We start from the raw sequence: 16,849 nt of genomic DNA on the forward strand, positions 1-16,849 counted from the left end.
TTACTATGCTGTGTTGCCGGCAGCTTGTTTAAAATGTAAAGTATGAATATTTCAGTAGAACGGGTTACCAACAGTGCGCGACAAAGCCTTTAAAAAATTAGATCTAAAACATCAATGTGTGTTTACCATTGAAATAGCCATATCGTTTATCTAAAAATAGCTGAAAGCAAAACACACAAGTATTTTCCTGATGAATGTCAAGGTATAAAAAAAGCCTTCACAAAAAATACATTTAATATAAATGAACAAAACTTGAAGAATCTGGTATTTAAAAAAAATAAAAAAAGTGCAGCTTTTAAACAATATCAGCCCCAGTAAACAGTTTATTACAACACTAAATCTAATTATCAAAGCTGTGACATTTACAGACATTATCAGAACAGGGAACATATTCTGCAACAAGAAAACTATAAAAACAATGCTTCTATTGACAATTAAATTGCTTACACATTATATATCTGTCAAACCATTTGAGAGAGAACAGGCAATTTTTTTTTTTTTTTTTTTTTTTTTTTTTTTTTTTTGCAAAGCAGAAACTTAAATCACACAGGTTGTTTTACAAATAAAACTTAAAGCAACATAAAAATAAAAAAAAAGAGAGCCAATCTGTTACCATGAGTGTAGGTTTGCTTTACTCTACTGTCGTTCTGTTTTTACACATCCTTGACTGAAGTCCAATCCATCCATGAGAAGAACAAACGGACAAGGACAGTCTTTCCGTGAAGGGCCTCTCCTGACTCGTTGAGCCTTCCTCTTCCTTCAGCTGTAATGTGTCAAAATGTATGATGTAGATTTTTTGCTCATTCCCAATAAATGTACACATTATTCTAAACTACACAGAAAAAAACCTTACAGAAACATTTTACATGCATTTATGAATCTTCTTTATCAAGGTGACATCACCATCTTGGATGACAGTTTAAGTAAAACTTAAACAAAGTAAAACACTCCTGGCACAGGGAGGCACTGTGAACAATGTAATTAAGCTACAGACACCCCACTCAAATCACTGTGCTTACAGAGATTCTTTAAAAGTAGGGCATTGTAAAGGATTTCATGCAGCAGACAGTCAGGCTGCAGTTACTCAACCTCAGTGCTTGTTAAGAGTGGAGTGTCATTTGTTTTGGAAGGGGGGGGGGGGGGGGGGGGGTACTGTGTGTACCTTAGACTTAATATGGATATACATAAAAGAAAATAATGAAAGCACTCAGAAGGATAAGAGAAACTATTACTTTACCAATGGCTAGGCATGCATTTATGACACAGCTGACATGACAATACATGTTGATTATATGGACATGGATATAATGCTTCTTAGCAAGTTTGAGCAGTGTGTTTTTACTTTAGATATACATTAACCCCCCCCCCCCCAAAAAAAAAACAAAAAGTAAATTGTACCCATATAGTTTTACAAAAATGTATTTCCCTGGATACGATTGTACCGTTACACTGGAACCACTCCTCTAGAACTGGAAGAAAGAGCACCCCAGTCCACTAATTCTAACTGGGTTCTGAGAGACCCACCCCACCCCACCCACCCCCCTCAGGGAGTTTAGATCCAGATCAATAAGAACCAGGATTTGAACTCTTCACTTTCTGAAGCAGAGACACAGATGCACAAGATGAAACACTCAGCAGCCACCACTCTGCATCATCAGTGGCACGGTAGTACATGTTTCCTGCTGCAAGACCAGTGAAGATACCAAGTAAAGCTGAATAATGCCAATTATACTGCTTGTAAATAGTGGCCAAGAAGCATTTTTGTACTTATTTACACCAGGATGGGTATATGCAGCAGTGACTGTATAAGGTTCCATCACATTAAGCATTGTAAATTGGGATAATTTACTACCACCACTATCCTGAGAACATTGTACTTTATATAGAATTTTAAAAAATAAAGCATGCTGCATGTACAATCTACGCAGCAAATAATGTGTATAATGTGTGAAGAGTAATGTTTATTTTAAAATGTCATACAAGTAAATTAACTGTAGGAGTCCATAAGAATAGTGGTGGCAAACAAAAGCTGGTAGCTACTCCCTCAGGTGGAGAAATATAGCAAATAATGCAGAAGAGAACAAGGAAAAGGTTAACTACTAAGAAGGAAAATAAACAGATGTCAGCACTGCATTCTTGAGGTCTGTGAACATGAACACCAAGAGACAATTAGAGAAAGGACTAGCTGGTTCTCTTGCATGCACCCGCTCAGTAACACACACACAACCCTGGAATGGTAAGCAAACTTGTAAATGCGTTATTGCAACTGTATTACCTTGTTTCCAAGCAGTTATCTTTCATTAACAATCCACACAATATAAAACATCTCCCTCATGTATTAACCAATACAGACTCAAATGAACAGTTTAAAAAAGCTGAAGTCTCATTACAAATAAAATAAGCTTCAGTCACACTTCCATCATTTAACCTCAAGACATTAGATTTAATTGCCCTACAAAAATGAAGTCTATTTCCCATGGTGTCTCTTTCTTATGAAAGAGATGGTGGCACTACAGTACAGTCCGTTCAGAAGAATTGCATCCGTCCGGGGTGTTTTGATTCTTAAAAGCGGACTGATATGATTACTGTGGTGCAGAATCAAGCTTAGTATGAAAATAAGAGCTTGTTCCTTGGCTGCAGTGTAGTGGGTTGACTAGTGTTTGTTCCACACGAGGTACTGTTAGTGCTCCAGCTGAGAGCCAGGTTTGAGTTTGTTTTATTAGCAGTTGTTTCGCCAATGCAGTGTAAGAAAAATAAAACATTTCAAAATAAAGACTTCAGCCTGATAATTTACATTGTCCTCGGCCACTCTGTCGTATTACAATTCATAAAAGCTTGCCATCAGCAGTTTAAATACAGTATACAGATGTCAATGGTGCTCAATCACCGAGGACAGTACATGAAAACAAGTCCTTGTGGGTAAGTAGCTTGCTTTATGATCAGGATTATGTTTACTCAAGGCTGCAGAATTCTATTTTACTACAGTATATACACTTGAAAAGATCGTCTCGTGAGGGTGCCTAGTTTAACTGCCATGCGGTGCTACATGTAATGACCTTTGAATTAAAATGACATTACAGTACATTATTTTACTGTCAGGACTACCACTGCATTTAAACATCTATGGCTTACTTATTTTCTGTTGCGATGCAAATCTCAGTTTTTCATTAAACTGAAATGCAAAGCACTGCAATCCCCTCCCCATCGCCACGCACCACTCTGTCTACATGCACATCACAGTAACACTGCTGTACTCTGTATTCAATGAATGTGTAATCACTTTACTGAAACATTTTCACTAACAGAGAACACAAAAAACATACCTGCACAATGCAGTGACGCAGTCAAGTTTGATTACAAACAATGCAGTGTTTGCTACATCATTGCACTATCCACTCTGCGTACGTGCCTAATCACGCGAGATGTGATCAAATTCAAAAGCAGCTTTTATTGGCTGTGCACGCCATTGCACTTGATCAAGTACCGTATTACATGTAGTCAGTTGCTTATAAGCACATTGCTTGATTCTTACAAGCAGACTATTTTACACGGGTTAGTATAGGAATGATTTGGTCCGAGTGGTTTTAATCACTATATGCGATTGATTCTTATAAACGGACTGCACTGTACGTGCATCTTAGGGTGCCGAAATGTCTACCAAGCCACTACTGCGAACTGGGACATCCACTTTTTAATTTTTTGAAACTACAAACTGAATGGCTTGGTATAAGAATGGGTTAACCTTCACATTAACCTCCACCTCTGGAACAGATGCATACAGCACCCTCGAAAACCACACTCTTAAGAATCGTGATTAATCTGTACGTGTGGTAGAGCTCAAGTTCACATCATTAGCAATATGAAGGCTTTTAAATGTGGACCCAATACAATTGATATGATGATTTGAAGTTTAATCCATTCCTGCACCAAAATAAGATAAACAAGTGCCTTAGAGATTACAATGCATGGCAGTGTACCTGGTGAGGATGTATAGACTCAAAATTAATAAAAAAGTAAACAAATAAAATCCAGCTATTCCAGTACCAATTTAAATGAGGCAAGTTTGAAGGGCGAACTGGCCTCTTATTCGTCTTTTGTATCCAATTTGCCCCACCCATAGTCACAACAGCGTTTCAGTTCTGTACAGAATTACTTAGTTACATTGTTTAGATCCTATTTAAAAAATAATAAATAGTAATTTCACCTTTAATCAAATTGAAAATGAGCTGCATATTCAAAACATATAACTGGGGTTTAGAGTGAACACTGCTAAATAGGACAAATGTATGTAGAGGAATTTCTTTAGAAATGATGTCAGAACAGGAATTCAATGTCAAATAACAGAATAAACCCCAAAACAAACACCTGTTTGAAATAACCTATTGTAGGGTGCATTAACCCAGCAATGCAAGGTATTTGGACTTAAAAGCTGTTCTTTTCATCACTAAACATTTTCCGAACCTACAAATTCACCCTCATCCCATCAGGCATGTGGAAGTAAACCCAGGTGTTCCATTACCAACAGTTAACATGCAGAGTGTGTCTTTACAGGGCATGTTGTGTTATAATGCATTACATCACCTGGCATTAAAGGCAACAATATTGCAAGAGATGGGGTAGGTCACAGGCACAAAAGGGAGGGGAATCTTTTATAAAAACAGTCCAAATTTCATGGGCCATTTCTAACCAGCTAGAAAGAGATACATTTAAAAAGAACACAGCAGTAATTAAATAAAAACACCAAAAGGAATGTTATTAGAAATGCCTTTGCTAGCTGTATCAGAGGTTTAAAAAAAAAAAAAAAAAAAAACACACACACACGACCAGCTTTTTAGATCAATGTTGCAGTTTAATTCCTGTGTATGTCAGTAAAGCTCCTGGTAGAAGCCACAAGACAAGTACTGTACATGTGCATTCTATCAGGAGCTTACTATAATTTACTATTTATTATTTTTCTTCACAAACTAACACACAGGAGCTGTGTGCCTTGCACACCCAAGAATTTAAAAACAAATTTCAGGGCTGAAATAATATTTTTTATTATATAATAAAAAATATTAATTTTCTGCAACAAAACTATCCAAATCTAAAATTAGATTTTATTTAAAAAGACTTCATAATTACATGTACACTGAACAAAAATGCAACATGCAACAATTTCAAAGATTTTACTGAGTTAGTTTATAAGGAAATCAGTCAATTGAAATAAATTCATTTGGCCCTAATCTATGGATTTGACTGGGAATACAGATATGCATCTGTTGTCACAGACCTTTAAAAAAAAAAAAAAAAAAAGGTAGGGGCGTGGATCAGAAAACCAGTCAGTATCTGGTGTGACCACCATTTGCCTCATGCAGCACAACACATCTCCTTCACATAGAGTTGATCAGGCTGTTGATTGTAGCATGTGGAATGTCCCACTCCTCTTCAATGGCTGTGCGAAGTCGCTGGATATTGGCGGGAACTGGAACACACTGTTGTACACGTCGTTCCAGAGCATCCCAAACATGCTCAATGGGTGACACGTCTGGACAGTATGCAGGCCATGGAAGAACTGGAACATTTTCAGCTTCCAGGATACTTGCTAGTTTACCTGGGGCCGTGCATTATCATGCTTAAACATGAGGTGATGGCGGCGGGTGAATGGCACGACAACGGGCCTCAGGATCTCCTCACAGTATCTCTGTGCATTCAAATTGCCATCGATAAAATGCAATGGTGTTCGTTGTCCGTAGCTTATGCCTGCCCATACCATAACCCCACCGCCACCATGGAGCACTCTGTTCACAACGTTGACATCAGCAAACCGCTCACCCACACGATGCCATACACGCTGTCTGCCATCTGCCCGGTACAGCTGAAACCGGGATTCATCCTTGAAGAGCACACTTCTCCGGCGTGCCAGTGGCCATCGAAGGTGAGCATTTGCCCACTGAAGTCAGTTACGATGCCGAACTGCAGTCAGGTCAAGACCCTGGTGAGGACGACATGCATGCAGATAAGCTTCCCCAAGAAGGTTTCTGACAGTTTGTGCAGAAATTCTTCGGTTGTGCAAACCCATAGTTTCATCAGCTGTCTGAATGGCTGGTCTCAGACGATCCCGCAGGTGAAGAAGCCGGATGTGGAGGTCCTGGGCTGGCATGGTTACACGTGGTCTGCGGTGTGAGGCCGGTTGGACGTACTGCCAAATTCTCTAAAACAACGTTGGAGGGAGCTTATGGTGGAGAAATGAACATTCAATTCTCTGGCAACAGCTCTGGTGGACATTCCTGCAGACAGCATGCCAATTGCACGCTACCTCAAAACTTGAGACACATGTGGCATTGTGTTATGTGACAAAACTGCACATTTTAGAGTGGCAAAGGAAAAGTGCTCACTAACAGGGATGTAAACAAATTTGTGCACAAAATTTGAGAGAAATAAGCTTTTTTGCGAGTATGGAAAATTTCTGGGATCTTATTTCAGCTCATGAAACATGGGACCAACACTTGTGCGTTTATATTTTTGTTCAGTGTATTTATAGAATGTGTATTCATTTCTCTAAATTTGGAAACTAATATATATATATAAATATATATATATATATATATATATATATATATATATATATATATATATATATATATATATATATATATAATGAAAAAGCACAGACATCCTTTGCATATTTATATAGGAAATAACCCAATAAACTGGGTACCTGACAAACTGCTACTCCTACGGGCACACAGACAGACAGTATTAAAACTGGCCTTGCAAAAACCCTTTGAAGCATGTAGTTATTATACCATTATTGTATTGTACAAACTCTGTACAAGTTAAACTGTGGCTTGAACGCTTGTAAAGTCTCTATTTGCCATGCAAGTAAACGCACAACAGGATATTAAAGCAGTCAAATATTTTACCGGTTTGTACACCATAAACCGCACACACTGAATCTAATGAAATTTGTTGCAAGATTAATTTTACACCAATTAAAAGGAGTAAACAATTAGTTTACATTGTGGAAAAGGACAGCTTTTTGGACATAAGTAATGCACGGCTTTCGTTGCTTGTTTTTAAAGAACACAGATCATACTGGAATGAATTCAATTCAAGACAGACAATCGTGCAGCTGTCCTAATAAGGCATTCTAACAAAAAACTGAACATTTGAGACAGCAGATTCACAAACAGAACAAAGATAACGTTCTGGAAACATGCACAAATGTGTACTTCAGTATACCAATTACATTTACAATTACAATTACACAAATTGTAAGTCAACTCTGATATGATCGCGTTTCAAACTTACCTCCAAATACTTACCAACAACCACTATAGGGCACACAAGGCATCCCGCAGAGTGGCTTGAGAATCTGCTACACTTTTCCTACAGGAAAAAACGGGTATCAATTGGTAATGTAATGAGCCGAATACACACCTTTCCTAGCGGTGACGGTATTCCCTCTCCCTGTCACGCTCCCGGTCTCGGTCTCGCTCCCTGTGCCTCTCGCGGTCCCGACTTCTTTCCCGGTAGTAGTCTTCATGTCGGTCGCGGCTGCGTGACTTGTGGCGCCTGCTCTTCTCCCGAGAGCGGCTGTGATCCCTCTCCCTGGACCTTTCCCTTCTTCTAAAAGGAACACCAGAGCGTGACTCTCCTGAAAGGCTGAACGGTTTTCTGCATCATCAGCTTCAACCCGACTGGGAAACAGCTTAACATAAAAACAACCTCAAGACTACAATATTGATAAAAACAAAAATGTATATAAAATAAATATAAATACATATAAATAAAATATTACAAAGAAAACACACACAACAGCAACAACTAGACAGGATGTCAAAGTGACAATCTGTTTAAATTTCTATCAATTTCATAGCACATCTGAAATGATATATTTTAAAGCCATTTTAAATGCTTAATTGTATTACATACAATAGACGACTCAACTATTGTATACCGATCCAATGTTTTTATAATTCATGTATTAAGATATGCAAAAAAATGAACAAGTATTACCTGGAGCCAGAGCCGTAAGACTTGGACTCAATTCCATGCAGACAGTCCTGTAAAGAACTGATCAGCACTTTACAGCGGTCATCGGCTGATACTTTGGACTGCTTAATTAAAGAAATAGCAGTTACCAACGTCTCTATAGCACTCCCATAGTCAGCTAAAATGGGGGAAAAAACAAGGAAATTGATTAACACTCGCTCCATAAACAGTGTTTATAAAACAATGTGGTGGTGCTGAATGTAATAAGGGATGCCAGCTGACCTGCACTGGCATCTGAGACAGCCCTTGATATGGCACTGCTGGAGATTGCTCGATTCCGGTTCATTATTTCTTCAAACTCTGCTTCACTCAATGGAGTTCGTGCGGCATCCATTTCCCTGAAAAGGATTAAAGACTAGGTTACACAGAAGTGTTGAACAAGGAACGGCGCAAAGGAAATAAGATTTCAAAAAGAGAAAAAGGAAATTGGTGGCTAAAGTTGATGAACCGCCGATTATGCTTTACAATTTTACTTTCTTAATCCCCCCCACTACTGACTTTTCTAAAAGAATGCATATCAAAAGATAACTCATTAACTATCAAATGCTATTTATTATATATATATATATATATATATATATATATATATATATATATATATATATATATATATATATTTATATATATATATATATATATATAGCTTTAAAAAACACACACACATCACACACAAAAAAAATAAGAAAGTTCTTGCATAGGGTTTCTGTTCTTTTTTTACGAGTTTACTAACCCTGAATCACTTGACTCGCGCAAGTTCTGGTCGCCATTTTTCAGATTCACCACCCCCTCGTTTATCCACGGGTCTCTGGATCCAAGGTCGTACCCGCAGATTAGCGAGGGTCGCGGATTACTGAAATTAGCCAAAAGAGTACATTCAGGGTTACTAAGAATAACTACACTAAAACAAGAATCCATTTTATTAAATATTAATCTATATTTTTCATTATGTATTAAATAGCAAGGCCCTACATGCTTACCTCCCTACCACTAGGGTTTCACAAAAAATTCCAAATAATCTATTACTTTTAAAAAGTAAAAAACGTTAGTTTCTTAACAAACAGTCTAGTCTCGCCAGTGATGCTCCCTCTATTTGGTCATGACTACTCAATTAAAAGACGATCGTATCCTGAACAACTGGAACTCCCTTTCCTGGATATCCTGTGGATTACCAGTGCTATCTTATTTTGCTTTGAGGCTAAATGAAGATGTCCAGATTCATACCACCTGACTGGAGAATGCGTATCCACTTTTGTGGACTGTGTGACTAAGAGCACACAACCTGTGTGGACAGTCAGATTAGAGAAAGGAGAAACAAAAAGGAACAGCAGTACACAGTACGGCAGAACATTAAAACCAGAGAGTTCCAGAATGCAATTGTGCAGGCATTTGAGAAGTCAAGACATGCCATCCAAAATTACCTGCCAGCTGGACCATAGTCCCCTCTGTCATAAGGTGGCGGGCGGCCATAAGGATCAGGAGGAGGAGGGCCCCGGCTATCAGAGGAGGGCATGCCGCTGTTGTTAGGGGGTGGGAAGAATGCAGGGTTGACATGGGGTGCTGGTGGAGGAGCCCCTGGAGGGGGCCCAGAGAGCACACCGCCCCCCCCGGTACCGTTACCCCCGGGCTACCCCGGACCGCCTGCCCCTCCCTTACCAGGTCCCCCACCCCCTCCCGGGACGACACCCCCTCCCCCCGGACCTCCGTCAGGCATCGTAGCCCCTGACCCCCTCCCCCCGGTCCCCCCCTCCCCACCCATGGGGGGCTGCCCGAACGGCTGTCCAGGGAACATAACTGGAGGTGGAGGGCGATCACCACGGTTTGGGGGCCCTGAGAGCGGTGGTAGCATATTCTGCCCAGGTGGGGGTGGCCCGGGGTGGCCTGGTGGACCAGGAGGGCCGAGAGGGGGGCGAGGTGGTCCTTGCATTGCTCCTTGAGAGAGAAATTAAAAGAAACAGGAAAGTGTTACATTTACTTTAAAAAGCCTTAAAAAGTTGATTTCACATGTCAAAATAGTGATCCCATTCATGTAAACAAAGACAATTAAACTTGTATAGAATGCAACAAGCTCATACAGCCCTTAAATAATTGTGTTCAACTGGTAGTACATTTACTTTAAACGTAAGTCCCTTGCTGAAACATTTAAAGCAGCAAAGTGTTACACTTTTAATGGAAGAAGGGTAACAATCTGTGCTGCACTTTTAAAAAGCATAAATCTTTATCACAAGAGGTCAAAATAGGAGTTGGTTCTGCACACAAGTGTCACTCAGAAGGGCCTTCACAATGAACACAGGACTTTTCCCCCCGCATGTGTCAGGCTGTATTTTTTTCACAGTTATCACCGATTTCATGATTTCCATTAAACGTATCCATTGCCACGTAATGGAATTCCCCGTGAAAATTGCTATTGCTATTTTTATCACTTAAAAATAAAACACAGCAAACATTTGCTTTATTGACGCACTACCAGTTACACTGCATTTAGGAACCTGGCAGTCTGTTTCATTTGCTTCTGGTAAATTATTGAACATACTGCATAAAGCTGCATGACTTCTTGCATCAAAGATTGGAATTATTTCTGCTGAAGATCGCTCTGTAAAGTACAAGTATGTTTTCACTGTTTGATAAACCACTGATGGTGAAAACAAATCTTTAAAAAGGTGGACATAAAAAAAACACTATTCTACAGTTTAGCATTTACAATTTTTCAGGTAAGCACTTAAATAATCTGGAACACTTGTTGTATATTAACCCCAGAATTATCCATTTTGAAATTGACATCGCAATTTTTTTCTGCTTTAATAAATATTGAAATATCTTGAAATACCCATTTTTATACTGTGAAATACATGGAAATAAGTTGACACAATCTGAATCAGAAATACTTCTGTTAACACAATTAAGTGTATTGTACCAAATTATTAAGATGCATCCTCCTGGTGGTAACAAGGTGGGTTTTATTTTGGTTGAAAATGAGGTTTCTGACCAAACTGTAGCCTGCTCATGCTGGCAAGCATTTTTCACATTTTAACCAAGTTTGCCAGAGCACTTACTGTTTTGAACTCTTGTCAGTGATCTGTTAGATCCCTGCCAAGGAACACTCCAATTAAGGAAATAAAAAAAGCAATGGTCTCACATAGTCAAATAAATATGTTAGTGCTAGGACAAGTATTTCAATAGCCAAGCAAAGGTAAGTTAATTTGCAATACACATACACAGTATGTTCATTGACAAACATATCCATAAAACCGTGGGGCAAAAGACTTTGCCTTCAGTCAGCTGCCAGGAGAAAACAAACGAGAAAGTTATCAAAGAGACTGAGGGAAACATGGCATTAAAAACTAAAAAAAGAAAACCCAACCTTAATAGGCAAGCAAAATAAAAGGGCAGGCCAGCACAGACTTGTGTACCACAGAACTTAACTGGGACAACCGCTCCATCTCGGATTGTTGCAAGTTGTTAATTGGCCCAGAAGGGGGCTGCTGAGCGTTACACAGACTTCAAAAGTTAAATCCCATCTGGTATAGTATCTTTAGAACATCCCTAATTTATGATAAACAACAGATACCTACCCCCACCACGCCTTCCCTCTTAGCCAATTAGCCAAATATCCATTCTCATCACCAAATCCACACACCAACAACACAGCTCCCCATCCTTACTCAAAAGCCACCAACCATTTTCAAACTAGTTATATTTTGACTTTGTTGACACAGTTTAAAAAGCTGGGCTCAGCTTTGGATCACCCCAATAAATCTTGATTCTTAACATAAAACCAGCAATAGGGTATGAGGCCTTTCACCTCTGGGTCGCCAGTTCGAATCCCGCCCAGGTTGGAAGCAATTGAAACTCATTTCCATCAGATGGCTGTCCTGGAGCCTATGTGAAATGAGTTCAGGTAGTCTCAGCCCAGATCCTAGTGGAAAAAAAACCACAATCACAACTGGCACCTTCGCTGGCAGTAACGCACAGAGGCGCCAAGGAAAAGATGGGCAAGCTGGCTGGACCACCCTCACACCCCCATAGAGGATGGTCCTTCCAAAGCAGGGTTGAGGCACATTGGTGGAGCTTTTTTTATTTTTATTTATTTATTTTTTTTGGAAGGGTGGCAGGGGGAGAAGGGTTTTACCTGGGAAAGGTGGGGGCGGCCCTCCTGGTCCACCAGGCCCTGGGAACCTGTCCCCACCAGGACCAGGAGGTCCGGGGAAGCGTCCTCGCCCTCTTCCCAGGGTGAATCCTCCACGGGAATTAACTCCTGGGGGGCCAGCTTTGCCTTCACCAGACATCTGTCCTGACTGTGTACCTAAAAACGAGAAAAAAAAAAAGTTTATATTTTTTTCCTCCCTCCAGGCAGAACAGAAGTGTTTGCTTCTCTAAATATGGGGGGGTCACAAGAAGCAAGTTACTGAAAGTAAGCTGAAGCATTCACAAACTGAAATGTTGCTACTTTTTGCACTTGTTTTCTACAATGTAAGTGAAGCTGCTAGATCCTTATGGGAAATGCATGCCGTTGCCAGAACTAGGAAAAAAAAAACAGGTTTTTTTCTATGCTCTTAGAAAGACACCCTTGAGGGGGAAACTGTGGCTAATATAGCACATAGAAAAATATGGAATGGTTCAAACTGCTGTGTAATGACAGCCTTGTATTGTTATTTACAGCCTTGTATTGTAATAAATCAGCAGCTTTCCAGTAGAGATTGGTATTCAAGTTTATAGACAAAGGGTTATATAGGGGGAGAAAGGGGGCTGGCTTCTGGAGAAACTGTTAGACAACAAACATTTATAATGTCATCACATTCACTCTCATACATACAAAGTAGCCATCACACATTATTAATCACACTTTTACAATTAAAGAAAATCATAAGCCACAGTATGAACCGAGTTTAACGGCCTTGCTAAAGGCACATTATCTACAATTGTTGACATGCATTCTGCTACTCATTCACATACTTTTTCTGGATTGCATTTCAAACTGACTCAGTGACTGTTTGTTGCATGGCGTAATGATCGGGTTCTGTCCGTGAAGTTCCCTCTTGGAAAGCAGGTCTATCAGTTTCCTGGAAGACGCCTCGGATCCAACACAAATAAGGGCAAACCTAATTGTTAGAACAAACGTTGAAAATCAACATCAGCAAAAGGATGACTTAGCAAAGGTTTCCAAGAATATGTTGCACATAATTTTAATGGACAGCTTTGGGAACTGCAGTACTTTCCAATGCCCTACATTAAAATACATCTACATATCAAATCTAAAGCCAGTATCTGACAGCATTTGCTCTCCGTGACGCAAAAGCCAAAAAGGCACATGACCACTGAAAATTTTATCAGAAGACTGACTCGTAATGCAACGAGTTTGAAGACAATACTTTAAAATTTGATCACTAATCTGAAAACAGAAAAGATCCCTCATAGTTTTAAACCTTGTTTTCAAAGAGGGCTACATCACTGCTGTGGGGTTATGCTTGGACCTAATACCAAGTCAAGGCTGCACCAGATTAAGGGAGGTCAACTGCAACGCATCCCAGTCACAGCCGTCCCTGCCTAAAATGGGATTTAAAGCACGGGTATCATGGCTCTATGACCTTCACTCAATAATGCTACATTACACAGACAATTTAATTACTTTGCAGCGAGTACAACTCATACTTTACCCCTTTGACTGGCCATTAGCCCGGTTTTCAAAGAACTTAATCTCCAAAACATCATTTATTCCAACAGACTGAATGGCATCTGTCAAGTCTTCATCAGTTGTCCACTGAAATAAAAAATCTATTAATTATTCAATTGGTGTAGTGGCTTACACTCAGCTCCGTAGGTTAGCGAATTGGAGTTGTCCATGCAGCTATAACGGAACATTAATTCATTTAAACATCTTGTGGGTGGATATTTACTACCGGTTTCACACAATCCATGTACATGGAATACTTACCCAGGTCAGATTCCCAATATAGAGGGCAATCCTCTTTCCAGTGTACGTATAGACAACATTTGAGGAGGGTCCTTTACCCCCGTCGTCTCCTCCGGCAGTCGGGTGGGAATCCATGTATTCCCGGTCCTCTGGAGCATCTCCATTGTTTGCAGATGGAGAGATGACATCATCATACAGATCTATCTGATCATGGCCACCATATTCTGCTTCCTGAATGACAAGAACACAAGTTGTCAGTTTGGCCCAAAACCAAAATAGCCTACTTTTAAAAGAACAATTTGTTCTTGAATTTATTTTCAATTCTGTCCTGTTGTTTCGTTGCTACACTTACAAGCAGGTGCTTTGATTTTTTGGGGGGGATTTCTTTTTTTTTTTTTTTTTTTTTTTTTTAATGACATTTAAGATTTTCTTCAAATCTAGAGTTCTATGTTCTAGGCCAGACAGATTATTTTTGAACATATTACATACATTAAAAAAAAAAAACTTGGTTAATTGGTCTGTCAGAAGTGCATTCAAGAACTTGGAAAAAATGTAATATTAATAAACCTGAAAAACTATGTAAACTGAATTGTTACTGCACTGCAGCATATCTGCAGAATAGCCAATTGTGTATTTATTTATTTAGAGCTGCAGGCAGATCTGGACCCAGGCAGTAGATTGTCTGCCTCCTGTTGCAAAACTCAACTAAACAAGTATGTAACCTTTAACCTAAGAAGGTTAAAATCAGTGGGTTGAGCAGTGACTTAAACAAAACCGACTTCAAAACACAGATCGGACACTAACGTGTGTACTTTACAACATGCACCTAATCGCCAGTCCTGATTTTAAATCCACAAGCCTTAAATAAAAACAAACCCTTTAAAAGATAACCGACTACATTTACAAGAGAATAAACCAAATGGGTGTTGGCTGATAACATGTATGTAAATATATTTACTTCGCAATAATGTTCAATTCAGGATGTATTTTAAACAGATGCTAATTTCACATAGCTACATTAACTTATCTGCTTACAAAATGTGATGTCCTATAAAGTCTCACACAGGTGTAAGATCGCGCCCAATGAGCAGTCGGTAAAAACAAAACAAGTTCTCGTGGAAGTGTTGGGCCCGGGGAAACAATCTGCAGAGCTCAGCTGGCTGCGACACACACTTCACAAATATTCCGTGTGTTACAATTCATACGCACTGTTACACTAGCCAAGGTGGACGGTTTTGTGAAGTATCCCACCATTTCTTCAGAAAGATGAAATACTTAAATTCATAAATACTTACTTTTGTCATTCGACAAAGGACTCTAAAATGACGGCTACCGTGCTTAACAAATAGTGGAGGAAGTAAAAACAACAACAAGAAGCAGCAAGTACTTATTTTATAAGCAATAGTTGTCATGCAACACGGTTGAAGGTGAAAATGCGGTTTCCGCTGCTCCCCCGAGGTGCCCGTGAGCGCCGCTCAGAGCCCGAGAGGCCTTGCGGGGCCTAGCCCGCCACTATAAGCCATCCAACACAAACAATGGGGACCCAAACACGCACCATTACAACAACACCCGAGCTACAAACACACCCTCCAAATACCGCCCTTCAGCTAAACACAACCTTAACGTCTGGAAACGGGTTCGTCTGCCTTCACGCCGCAACATTAAAAGATATATTCGGAATTGCATTTAACCCCCCTTTCAGAAAAAAAAAAAATCCCCTTCGAGGTCTATCTTCTTAGTAGTACAACAACAAAAATTGAAATCCAATGCAATTACGTCTCAGGCACACGGGTTATTTCTTCATGTGCAATTCGAAATCTTGCCAAGCATTTTCTTTCTTTTTTGTGCATGTCTTAAAGCAAAAAAGATTACCTGGTTAAATTCCTCGCCCACATCAGCGTATATGTCGATGTGATCCACTCCGTCAGCCATTTTCCACACACTCTCCTCCCTGAGCAGCTCCAACAAGAAAACAGCGCACAGGAAAACAAACCGCGTCACATCCGACAGTGTGTGCTAACACTGCGCTCAGCAGAGGAGCGGGGGTATTTTACATCGTACACACGCTTACTGCTTGTGGGGTCCAGCACTGTCTAAATTTGAGTTTTGTTTGTACCACTACCATTGACGCAAAATACGCCCCACGGTGTATGTATTTAGTTTTTGATTGCAGTGCACTTTGATATATGGGTTGTTTATGCTTATTGATGTAGTATTGTTTAAGTTTTGCGAATTACATTAACAGATCATTTATACTTGGATTTGTTTTTATTTATTTATTTACCCCCGAAGATGTCAGGTATTTGATTTGCTTTTCAGCAGTTGCCGTTTCACTCTTGGTGATAAAAAGTGTTTAAGTGTGTGCTCCCTCGAAACATCCAAGTCTGCTCAAAGCAATCAAGTGCAATCTCACCTTGTGGTCATTTGAAGACTACACCATTTCACTCAAGAACCTCGTATTAAGATGCCACATTCAATAGAATGAAAATCTATGGGAAGAAGCCGATTTTCCCATTACATGCTATGTATGTCACACTCATCTGAAAAACTACAAACCCAATTGTGACAAAACTTGATATTAACATTATTGATGTAAACTTTAATTAGCATTACCAGTATCTGATTGAGGAGGGTATACAGTGCAACACTTAACCCTCTTTTTACATTGTGACCAAACTTGTTATTAACTTACATTATTTAGTTATTGATAGTACTGTATCAGATTATACAGATTGTTTTTCATGGAACTACATTACCTGGTAAACAATCCAATCCATGTATACCTTTCTAAATAATAATAATAATAATAATAATAATAATAATAACAATAATAATAATAATAATAATAAATAAATCAGTAAATCAATAAATCAATAAATCAAAATAGAACTGGCCAGTCAAAAT

General features: G+C 39.3%; 1 pseudogene; it reads right to left on the reverse strand.

Moving 5' to 3' along the window:
- Positions 1–525: 525 nt before the first annotated feature.
- On the reverse strand, positions 526–15,930 carry LOC121317974 (annotated as a pseudogene).
- Positions 15,931–16,849: the final 919 nt, after the last annotated feature.

The sequence above is a fragment of the Polyodon spathula genome, chromosome 7 (assembly GCF_017654505.1).
Source record: "Polyodon spathula isolate WHYD16114869_AA chromosome 7, ASM1765450v1, whole genome shotgun sequence".
Classification (NCBI taxonomy): Eukaryota; Metazoa; Chordata; class Actinopteri; order Acipenseriformes; family Polyodontidae; genus Polyodon; species Polyodon spathula.